Source organism: Thermobia domestica, chromosome 10 (genome assembly GCF_964235325.1).
Source record: "Thermobia domestica chromosome 10, izTheDome1.hap1.1, whole genome shotgun sequence".
Lineage (NCBI taxonomy): Eukaryota > Metazoa > Arthropoda > Insecta > Zygentoma > Lepismatidae > Thermobia > Thermobia domestica.
In genome coordinates, this window is record NC_137463.1 from 172,965,647 (window position 1) to 172,978,861 (window position 13,215).

Genomic DNA, 13,215 nt, shown 5'->3' on the forward strand with positions numbered 1-13,215 from the left:
TTCTTGTCACTCACACTCAAGACTTAACTTGTGTAGGCCTATAAGGGAAAATAAAAATAAAAACATGTATGACAAACAATTACATATTAATCAGCTTTTGTAAAAACACTAACTTTACACAACGCCGACGGACAACCCTATTGTTTGTTGATAGCTAACGCTAAGACGAAATGTAAAAAGCTTCTAGAGACTGCGTTCGGATATTTGACTTTTCGGATTTTCGATGTTCGACGTCCTACTGTATATTAATTTAAAGTTTTAAAATGCACTGAAGTTATCTGTCCTTTTTCTAAGTACTTGAATTATACTATTCAAAAGCATGGTGAACAAACATTGTGTGTAAAATATTATTGTATTTTATTACAGATAATAATTTCCTTTCTTTAACATTTGTCTTAACCATGTCTTGGTTTTCCTACATTGAACTACTTAACGGTGGTTCTCTTCCACAATAATAAAACCAATTTACACAGTGTAGTAGCACGCAAAGTCTGAGAAGATAAGTACGAGCTGAATTATTATACCTACGTGTTTCATAAATTTAAGGTAACGACGTGGTGGTCTATGAAGATCATTTGATGACTACATCTTATCGGCAAATCATGATAAATGTTATTGGTTAAAATATGTTAATATTATTTGCCCCTTAAATTAAATTTTCGTGTAATTTTTCTAAAGAAAATTTTAGTATGTGTCGTTCTGACATTGGAATACACTGGAAGCATTCCAAAATAGTAAAACTTCTTTCAGATAAGTAGTTGAAACATATACTGTAAAAACTAGCAAAGTTTTTATTTCATTTTTTTTTCTCTGAGTTAGAAATATCCATCATCTTGCCCTTGGCCAATAGGAACACCGACAAGAGTAACTTTTAACTTCCAAAGAAGCGCAGGCCATATTTCAAGATCAGATTTTTTCCAATAATCACCTTTAAAAATGTCTAGTATAGATTTAAATACTATTGGTACATCTTGACACTAATGAGAAGTCTCGAGAGAAAGCACAAATTATGTTTTAATAAAATTTTATAGTGTTTACCTAAGTTATTGCTAAACACGATTTTTCAAGATGGAAAATTATCTTGGAGCAGACAGGAAAATACATATAAAGTCGAATGGAAGAGAGACTCTTATGCTTGTGCAACCGTCTGTGTGAAGAATATTAAGGAGACGCTTGCAACTACGTCCTTATCGTTTGCAGTTGCTACAGTTCTAAAGCCTACAGACTTCGGTTTACGTGCCAATTTCGCGAGTGAAATACTGCTACATAACAATGAAGATTTTCTGGATCGTGTGTCTTCTTCAGTGATAAATCGACATTTCACCTGAGACCTTATAAAATTATTAAGATGTAAAAAGGAGAGAAAATTATCCTTATAAAGTTATTGTTTACAACAACGATTTTATTATTAGTGGAGACTATAACTACAACAACAACATGGGTTAGTAGTCAAAAAAATGTAATCAAATGTACACTCGGTGGCCCAGGTGGTCAAAGTGGCATGTGGCCAAGTAATGTTTTAAATCCGCTCTTGTGTGGATACTAATTAAAATATCGGGATATTATTCTTACCATATATGGTGGGATCTTAGATTATCATATTAATTTCCTTTTCTTCTGGTCTTTCCTTCTCAAATTTCACCCCAGTCAAAAATTCGAGAATTTTCTAATTTCGAATTTCCTTTACTTCTTTTTTTCTTGTACCTTCCTTCGTTGCAGAAAGACCTCCTAAGACTTGTCAGGTAGATAATTCAGATGGATACCTAACTGTTGACATCAACTGGACGTGCCTGCGTGGAGTGTTGCCAATTAGGGAAATTAAAAATTTCCCTAAATTTGGGCAAAAAATTCGAAATTTTTGTTTATAAATCCGTACCTATACGTCCGAGTGCAAGTCAACTTACGCCAATCGAACATTTGTCCTTACTTAACAAACGCAAGTACAGATCGTTACAATGGGGTAATTAGGGGGCGCACGAAAAATTCGTATTTAGGTTCTAATCCTTTATTTTTCTAGTTTTTCCCTACTTTTCAGTTTACCGTAATATATTTTTGGTAATTAGAAGCTTTGTTCCTTAAATATCGCTATAATATTTGTAGTATATATTATTGGTGCACCAATGTTTAATATAATATAGTTTGCGTCTGGCTCTTAGCAGTGTTGCCAGCTACAGAAAATTTTAATTCCAGATTTTAGGGGGAAATTTTTGAAAAATTATCTGTTTTGTCTCTATTATTTCTCTCTTGTTGGCTACATCGGAATAAACGTACCAGTATCTGGAATTCTCGTCTTTGCCCTACACAACGCACTATCGGAAGTTTCAATTGGATAATTAGGGGAAGTACAGTTGAGGTTTACAGTAGACTTTGTTCTCTAATTGGAAAGATAACTGTGATTTTTTTTAAAGATAGAATGAGATATTTTTTATTGACATGCTTACTTTATTAGATATCGTCACAATACTTATAGGATATATTAGAGGGATACCAAAGCTTATTTTAAGATAGTTTGTGTGTGTGTATGTCTGATAGCAGTGTTGGCAGCTACAGAAAATTTTGATTCCAGACTTTAGGGGCAAATTTTGGAAAATTTCCCTATTTGTTTCTATTATTTCCCTCTTGTTGGCTACAGTCGAACAAACTTAACAGTGTCTAAAAGCGTCGTCCTCATCCTACACAGAGCACCACAAAAAGTTTCACTAAAGTAAATAGGGGAAGTACAGTTGAGGTTTGTAATAAACCATGTTCTGTAAATGATAAGAAAGTGGTGAATTTCTTAAGTAGAATGAGATATTTGTTTTTAATTTCATGCTTACTTTGTTAGATATCGCCATGATACTTGTAGAATATATTCTTGGAGTACTAAGGTTTATTTTAAGATAGTTCGACTGTGTGATAGCAGTGATTCCAGCGAAAACAATTAATTCCCGATTTTAGGTGAAAAATTTGGAAATTTTTCCCTTTTCCCTCTATTATTACCCTCTTGCTAGCTACATTGAAACGAACGTACCACTACCCGAAAGCTTCCTCTTTGCCCTACAGAACGCAGCATAAAAAGTTTCAATAGGATAATTAGAAAAGCTGTAGCCCCTGCATATCTGTTCATTTTTGCTTCTGAGGCGTAAAAAGTGTCAAAATTTCTTGTGTATGATGACAGAGAATTTTGTATTTTCCTCTTTGAATGGAAGTAAGCGATTTCAGGATTTTACTGTACTTTGTCAACGCACCAAAGAAGTTTTTAGGTGACTTGAACTCATATAGCAGCAGTGGTGCTAGATACAAAAAATTTTGAAATTCGGTTAGAGAATTTTTTGTAAATTTTCACTCCTACATTTCCCTCAATAATTTCCCATCCGTTGGCAACACTGCAATGCAACTTACACCACAAGATAGCCACATCCATTTTGTAAACATCAAAGCCTTAACTATATCAATCGAATGAATGTTTTTTGAGGAATAAGTCACTAACTGAAAATATAGCAAAACGCCAAAAATGACCTGGGTCCGAAAGGAATAAGCACACAAATTTTGCTCGTATAGGTACAAAGAAACAAACGTTTTGTAAGTTACGAGGGCTTCGACTCAAGTTCTGTTGATTATTTGAATAATCTGTAACACAAATCAATAAATAATAGTTACCAGAAAAAACAGACATTTGAAAAAAATGAAAAAGAACGGTTTTTTATTGAAAAATACTTCACAGAAAAAAACGTTTTTTTACAACACTAGGCACCATCTCGTAGCATGTCACACCTTTAGAACGCGATATCTCAAGAACAGTGCATCTGACCACTCTCGTTCCTTCGTAGTCGTGTTCTATGCATCGGAAGCTATCGATTGCAATTACGTTTAGGCAAATTCATGGGGAGACGAAATTGGGGCTAAACTTGGCAGCACTCTTTAGTTAGATATTTTCTTCGAGTTTCTTCCTATTACATTAGTATATTCTAATACACTGGGAAAGCCATCTCAATGGAAAATATGTAATTGGCATAATTCAAGAAGGTCATTAGTCAACAGTTTCGCAGTAATGGATTTGTACGCGAATTTGAGGAACAGAATTATTATTTGTCTTACTAATTCCATTAGAGGCCCGTTTGATCTTTGTTTAGATTTCGAAGTACCATTATATTTAGCATTTTGAAACGTTCAATAAGTTTCATATATTCACATCTAGTGAACATGAAACGCAAAACTATTCTGCATGTTGGTCATTATAAACCAAGGACAATCATAGTCTAAATCCTGTAAATTTATCCTGCAGTAATATATACCCACACTTAGGTAAAGAATGGTTTTCTTCATAATGAGGACAAGAATGAAATGTATTCCTTTATAATTGTTATGAAAAAAAAGTATTACGTTTTCTACATGCTGTTGGACTTACGTTAGCATCATAGTAGATATTGCTAGGTTGTATGCATTAGTAATGCTAGGTTGCACATGATTTTCTAGATGATTTTAATTTAGAGGAAAACTGTCAAATATTACCCTACCGTATAAGACACACAAATCTCAGTTACACCACAATTACTATTTGTAAGAGTAGAGGAGCTCCCTTTTGGCTAAGCGGTTAGCGTACGGGCCTTTGGAGTGGGAGACCCGAGTTCGATTTCCGGCGGGAGCTCATGTATTCGGATCCCATGTTAAGCTGTAGGTCCGCATGTCATATAGCCTCGCTGCTGAAAAGGGATGTTAAACTGGAAATTAAAATCACAAATCAAATTGTAAGAATGGAGTTTTTTTAAGTGATTAGGACAGGAGAACCATCTTTACACGCTACTCTGATTTTAGGGATTACTACTTTCTTTCTGATTAATATTTTACCATTATGCTCCGGTGATGTACAAAATTTTGAAGTGAAGAAAGCGAGAAGAAATGGGAAAATCCCGAGGCAGCCCACCCATTGGTGTTTGCCCACTACAAAGCACACGTCTCATGAGCTAGGATCAAACTAATTACAGCATGCGCCGAAAGTGATCACTTTAATACTGTGCACTGCGTTCCCGGTTTACTACTTAAAACGCCTATTATCCACACTTAAGAAATAAGGTTTATACAGTGGTGGTTCTAGGGTTCTGCTACAAAGAAATAACATCTGTAATGTCAGCCCGATCAGACTATGTATTAATGAGCGTCCCCTTAGTTCTGAAATTCCATTTCCACCTCTGATTTCATTATAATATGTGGTGTAGTTTTCGTACAGCGTGAATTTTTATTTGTATAGAGAATTCATTTTTCTCTACTTTGTCGAGAAATGTGTGTGTATGTGTCTCATCTTAGCGTTTTTTCATGTTATTTATAATAACATGGTAGCATTGTATTCAATTCAATGCTTTTTGTAAACCTTATTTTGAGTAACTTTTTAAAGTGAAATAGAAATAGAACTTTAAAATAGATGAGATTAATGTTTATTTACTCATATAAAATTTTCATTTCTACTGTCAATACATAAATAATTCAGGTCAGAATAACATTAAAAACGCATCCTTAATAGTGAATATGGACACATAGTAGCGAATCTTCTTCCTTCTTCATACTTTGTTCAATTTTATTTATTTACGTATTTATTTGTTCAATAAACTAAGTTTCAATTCCAGTTTCTTCGCAACAAACCAACAGCATCAACTTAAACCAATTTTAATATTTACTTGATCCAATCTCATTTGCAACGGTCATAAAAACTGTAACAGATCACGATGAAGAAGAAAATATACAGAGTACCTTTTCTTACAATGTTTTTGCGTGGACTTTTCAAAAAGCTAATCATGTAGCGCTGTCGAAGTGGTTCTAAGAAATACTCCAGTTAATTCTTCTTTCCAAAGGCGAAAAGTATTCCATCAATTTGTAGTTCTAACTTCTCTTGATTCCTTCGTTGTGAAACATCGAAGTACTCACTCCTTGAACAAAGAAAGAGAAAGAAATCCTTTACTTTTCATTATTTACGGCTGAACATTACCTTCCATTCTGTCATTTCCCGAGGACTAAGCACAAATATTTCAGTCTTCAGTGTTAACTAGTGATATGGTAAGAAGAAATATTATTGGGTCAAAGAATTATTACTTCATTTATTCTTCTCTACTTCTCCTCCTTAATTTTACTCGCTGAAGATGCAATAAAGATCATTCTATCTTAGTTTCAAGTTGTGATTTTTAAAAAAATATTGTTGTGTTAAAAAAAAATATACTCGTCTTCTCTCTTCTTTTTCTTCTTCTTCGTCGTGAATTTTCTTTGTACATACTCTCACCAGTAGTTTTCTTGCATTTTCTTATTTCTGTTCTTTTTACAAATTCCTTTTAACGTCATCAGACTATAAAACTTTGCGAGAAAAATAATAATTAAATTGCTTTATATACAAAAACACACATCTATGATTTTATTGCCTGTTCGAAACCAAGACATAATTGTTTTATGTCTCAAAGTTCCACTTTTCGAACTGATCTTCATATTCTAGTATCCACTTCTACACAATAAATGGCGGAGAACACATAGAAGACTGAAATATTCTTCTCCACCAACGATTCCATTTGCTAGGTACATCTTGTACTAACTCTCCAAATGCTTCATGTATTTCTTCCATAATTACCATCTTCAATGTATCCAATTCCTTTTTTATTATTTTCTTCTTTGTCTTTTGCTTCACGCTTCGGAGACTTAAAACACACATAAAATCATTAAAGATGCGTTCTCTTGTTGTTTCTATTTGTTTATCTATCTTCGTTTTCAGCGGCATCACTATGGAAATAATTTTTTGGTCCTTGTCTGGATTCTTATTGTATTTCTCTACAAGATTTATTTTATCCAAAATAATTTTAGCGATAAAAGTACGCAGTTTTCCAATAACTTTTTCTACTTGATACAAGACCAAAACTGGTACTTCCTTTGTTTCTGAAGTGGTTTCTGTCTGATGAGACTGCTCCTGCGTGTTTACATGTGTGGACGTCCAAACATCTTCGGTGTGAACTTGAGTTGTGTTACAACCAACAGATACAATATGTGAAGTTGCGTCCGAAATTTGGTGCTCAAATTCTGCTTCATTCTCAGAACTGACATTGGCGCATAGAGCAGGAAGATTCGAACGTAAGTTGCTGGACATTGTCTCATTATATGTATGCATGCTAAAACCAAAAGTACTGTTCTCAAAAGTTTCATTTAGGAAAACATTATCGTATTGACAGTGTTGATTACGAATACTGCAGATTTCTACATTTTTATTAATTATCAGCGAAAAATAAGAAAATTTTATATTTGAAAAAATATTAGACGAAACTGTGCAATTCAGCATAAACTTTGGCATAGGTGGCTTGGTGCCATGATTAAAAGCTAACATTGCAGGTGATGATATCCAATTGCTAATTATCGCAGCTTTTTTAATTATTTCTTTATTTATTGATGTCCTGTGTGCTCTTAGGTTTCCTGAAAAACTCCCATTTCTAACGCAAACTACCGAAGTTGCAGTTGTCTTTGGAAAACCGGAACTGTGTTGTTTAGGCTCAATAAAAACGGTGGACTCTCCTAATGGTAGAATTGCTGCTGTTGCTTGGGACCTGATCTTAATAAGCCTTCGTTTTCTTTGGAATCGACGATACGAAAACTGAGTGGATGTCACGTTGAAAGGACTACTAAGTGGCGATTTATACAACGTAGATTCCATTTTTAAAATGGTAATAACAGCATCATCAGTTGCTGACTTCAACGAGGAGATATTTATATTAACAATTGATGGTTTCTTGCAAAAGCAGTCAGTTAGACGTTGTACGAATACAAATGAAGCAGCAGCATATTCTCTACTAAATACAGTATCCTCCTCAGTAGTCAGACCCTCACTTACGTCAACAATTTCTGTCACGTTCTCAGAATCGTCCACTTTGCGTTTTCTTCGACGCCTTCTTCTCTTTTTCTGTTTTGGCTTCGGCTTCTCACATTTTTCTGCTGCAGGTGTCGTGCAAAAGAAAGGCTTCTGGAATTTCGGCAACCGTAGTGGCACGTATGGCGGTGTATACAAACTATTTCTAAAACCCTGTAGAGTAATTGGATGGGGGTAGTTATAAGTTCTCCTAGCCATTTGTGATTGTGGCATCCACAATGGTAATCTATAATTATCCATATTCCCTTGATTCTCTCGATTTATTTTCCTCGTATTATTTACACGTTTATACTATATCACACAGATCTCCCGTCTAAGGAAACCGCATTAATCCATTGTTAATGTAAAATATCAATTGTTATGATTATCAAGCAATCAATTGTTATAATTATTAAGTTATTTGAAAACATATTTATTAAAGTCACACAGGTGGTAATTTGACATTGGGAATACTAACAATGGAGGATGGAAAGAAGTCATCTAGGGCTTATATATTGTAAGGATCCCCACATGAGGACAAGAGCACATGTCAACACAACACGTGCTATTGATTATAAACAGAAGAGCAGAAGAAAAGCCGACACGAAAGCCACCGAGGATTGCCGAAAGAAAGCGGACCTCACGGAGGGACCCGAAAAGGACAGATAAAAGGCGGACCACCAAGGGACCCAGCATCAGTCATCCAACTGATCAAATCACCTACACCGCCCTGAGATCGCACTGGACTAGGGTACACCTATCCTTATCCGAGGTCGCACTGGACTAGGGGTCTCGTCTCCTTTAGCCTAACCGGCATAACCGTGGGACGTAAAACTCAAAGATTTCATTTTTGGACTAGGGGTCCTTTCTACAACCAAGCTTCGCGAAGCTGCCTTGAGCTGAGGGGTTATCCTTCAAGACTCACCGGAACCGGCAGGTGCCTTGGAGACTGCCTTGAGAGAAGGGGCACCGTGCAAACACCTATTTCCTCTCATCTGGATTTAGCAAGGTAGACACTATTTTACTCTTTGTAATCAAAGACGTTTTGTATTTAACAAACTTTATAATAAATTGAAGGGGATAAATCTCGGTCCATTATTGACTCTAACGAAGTCACTACATGGTGATAGGTACCAGAGTTTGTACGGGACGCTCTTTTTATTAACTTTTTAACAGGCACAAGGTCAGTATCAAAATTTATCTAAGTTTTGCTATCAAAATTCAACTAAAATTTATATAAACTCCCTCCCTCCCTGTTTTCTCTTACTTTCCTTAAGTGCGATTTATGCTGAAAACTGGATCAGGTAAACAAACATACAGATCAGGAGAGAATAACACAAATATGACAGAGGGTGCATCTAATATATCTTTTAATATGCCACATTTAACGAAGTATGCGGGACACGTGCATGAAGACCCGGACAGATTTTTTATGCTATTCGACCATATGGTAACGATGCAGTCATGGTCACCGGCTAAGAAGAAGGAAATTCTACCAATGTATTTACAAGACACAGCACTAGATCTCGTGTTACAGCTTAAAAACCAAAATCAATTTGATATGATGTCCTATGACGATTTAAAATATAAGTTAGTAGCATTATGCAGGCCAAAGGTTCCATCGTATAAAGCAGAACAGGAATTGTTCGAGGTTCAACAGGGAATGGATGTGTCCACAGGCTCATATTTTTTACGTAAGCTTCGAGCAATAAGGCAGTTAATACTGGAAGTGACTGAAGAACAAAAGATCCATCATTTACCCTTGGGATTGCAGAGGGATTTCCTTAATAAGATAACATTAGAAAGGTTGCAGCGGTAGAAGCTCTACAGACTAAATTAAACACTTTGCAAGCCGCCAATGACCTTCTAAGAAAAAGAGAGCATGCAGAACTATCACAAAAATTACAAATGTTATAAGACCAGAATCATATACCTAACAGCTATATCACCATACCTATCTTGTACAAACGCAACTTGTTACACAACTGATGAACAGCTATATACCTACATATCAACAACAAATTAATCCTTCCATAGCGGTCTCTCAACCCCACCCTCAAAAATTTCAAACCTCAAGTCAAGAACCTAAGACCGTTCCCCACCACTAGCAAAATCCTCCACAAAATGACCTCTCTACTTTGGCCAATAAAATGGCAGAATTGTCGCTGGTGATAGCCCAGACGAGTTACAGAAACCAAACGAAGCATAAAAACCAGGGAAACAGAAGGAGGAATAACAATAATAACGGGAAGAAAAAGCGGGAACAAACCCAGAAAAATCAGCAGGTTACACCGACGGAAGATCAAATTTTAGTGTGCGCGATATGCCGGAAACGGGGGCATGGTGCATCTATTTGTTACAAGCGTCAAAAAACGCGTAAGACAACCCCTTGACAAGGGGGCCGACAGTCATCATCACTCGGAACAGGAAGACCAAAGAGAAACTGGCAAAAATTACGAAATTCCCGTAATAAAAGAACAATCAGGACAATTGGTAGAAAGACGGACGACAATAACAGGTCGCATTTAACAATTAATTAGAGGACGAAAATAACAGGTCGCATTTAACAATTAAAACTAAATCAGGCCCTCAGAATGCGATAATTGATAGAGGGAGTACGGTGTTCCTCTGGCCAGTCGACGCTGTACCCCCTAGGATAAGTCTGATTCCATTTCGGACAATAGTAAAAGGAATTTCAGGAAATAATATGCGTTTGAACCAACTAGCATTAATAAAATTTAAAATAGGTCAAAGAACGTTTATTCATTTCTTTAGAGCAATTGACAAGACAATGCCAGTAATTATAGGAATTGACTTTCTGGAACCTTCGCATTAATTCACCATCGAATTAAACGAGAATACAATCTCCTTTTTTAAACCTCCAAGGAATCCACAGCTACCACTAGAGAGCAAAGAAAATATGCTGTCAGCTTTTACGACTCACAAGGAACCCTAGGTATCTATCAGAGCCCGATTTTCACGAAACTTTGTATATAGAGAGAGTACCTCGGGAAACTTCCACAGCCAAAATTGTAGCTGCAGAGTCCAATATGTTGGGACACTAAGGCCCGAGAAAGATCAAAAGTGGAACGTCAGTACATTAAGGACATGGTGAGAAAATGCACGTTTTTCTTTAAAACTAATCATTGTAGCGACACGAAATGAGCATACATGGATACAAGATGGTCAATATGATCTGTTAAAAGTTATAAAAAGAATATCCGCCATCTTGAAAGAGGCCATGTTGAAACTGGTGATTGGTGTAAATGAGAAGAGGGTCATCCAATGCATTAATTTTAACGTAAATAGTCACAAAAACCTGTTGGTGAAGTCTGTTGTGGTATTACATTATTCCTGTGCTTCTGGTATAGGTACAAGATAAGCAAAGTGCATCTCATGACACTCGAGCAGATGCAGGGTGTGGAGCGCTTTAGGTGGACTGATATGACGTTCTCATTTCTGTTCGAATTAAGTCAAGTTTAATAAAAAAAAATACAAGTTAATGTCAACCATGACATTATTATGAAGATTGAACCCGTCATATCACCACATCCACACCAATTACATGGTGACTGTGACATAAATGAGGTAGTGCTAAAATTATATTTCTATCGGTTTTCTAGTTCCACTGATCCCACTTATAGCGCTCCATAATCTGCATCTGCTTGAGTGTCATAAGATACACTTTGCTCATCTTGTACCTAAAGCACAGGTATAATGTAATACCACAACAGACTTAACCAACAGACCAGAAGCACAAGAATATTGCAATCCAACAACAGACTTCACAAACAGTTTTTTTTTTTTTTTTTTGGCTATTTACGTTAAAATTAATGCATCGGATGACCCTCTTCTCATTTACACCAATCACACCAGTTTCAACATGACCTCTTTCAAGATGGCGGATATTCTTTTTATAACTTTTAACATATCATATTGACCATCTTGTATCCATGTATGCTCATTTCGTGTCGCTACAGTAGTTAGTTTTAAAGAAAAACTGCATTTTCTCACCATGTCCTTAATTTACTGAGGTCCCACTTTTGATCTTTTTCGGGCCCTAGTGTCCCAACGTCTTGGACTCTGCAGCTACAATTTTGGCTGTGAGAGTTTTCCGATGTACTCCATGTATATACAAAGTTTCGTGAAAATCGGGCTCTGATAGATACCTAGGGTTCCTCAGATAGCATCGCAGACAGACCACAACTGTTTATACGTGACTAAGAAAATTACTTTACCTCCACGTTTTCATACACATATACAACTGGCAGGAAAGAAAAAATAGCTGACAAAGAATTCTTGTATCATTACTTCTTCCTGGAATACGTGAGAAACAAGTTAAATGCCCTCAATCAGAAGATAGAAACAGACAAAATGACAATTTTAATTTCAAATCCCAATAGCAATAGCGTCACTTTAAAAAGGAATACACCGGTGGCGGCTCTTGATGAGGGGCACGAAACCTCTTTCAACACCTTAGAACCAATTTCTTTTTTGTAGGAAAAGCATATCAGTTTAAGACATAAGAGGAAACGGAAGAACGCCTAAAATACACAAAACACTCCTGACGTTAACCCTGACCTGGACAGAAAGCAAAAAGAAGCAGTTTATGATTTATTATTTAAATATAGAGACGATTTTACGTATGCCCCTGATGACATCGGATATTTTAGGGGATGCGTTAATAAAATTAGGATTTCTAAGTCTGCCGTATTCCGCGATCGTTACCCACACATTCCATTACACATCAGAAACCAGGTAGATAAGTAGATTCAAGACCTTATCAAGGCAAAAATAATCAGGCCTACAGACAAAAACGAATTTTCTTCTCCACTTCTGGTGCTCAAAAAGCCTAACACACAAGAATTTCGGATAGTCCTCAATCTACAGAAATATAACAGTTATACCAAGTACTTATCGGTGCCATTTCAATCAACAGAGGACGTCCTAAACTCTATAAAGGGGAAAACCTTCATACTAACTGTCGATCGCTTGAATTCATACGTCCAAATCCTAAGGGCCGTTGCATCCTAAGAGCCGTAAATATATGACTTTCGAGCTCAATCTTAGTAGAAAATCATACGAATTTTGTAGGTGTACGATGGAGTCAGAGCTTGGCTATAGTCACGAGAATGATTTTGGAAGGACTACCCGATAGAATTACAAATTTTGCAGACAACCTTTCACCAGTTCATATAATATTTCACTGCATCTGCAGGATGTAGAATTATTATTTCGATTTATCTCGATTTATTAAGAAACACGATTTTCGGGCATCACCCAAGAAGTCACACGTTGATTACCAGGAACTTAACGTATTACGACACCTTGTTAGTGGGGAATCCATTAAAATATCTCCAAAGATAGCC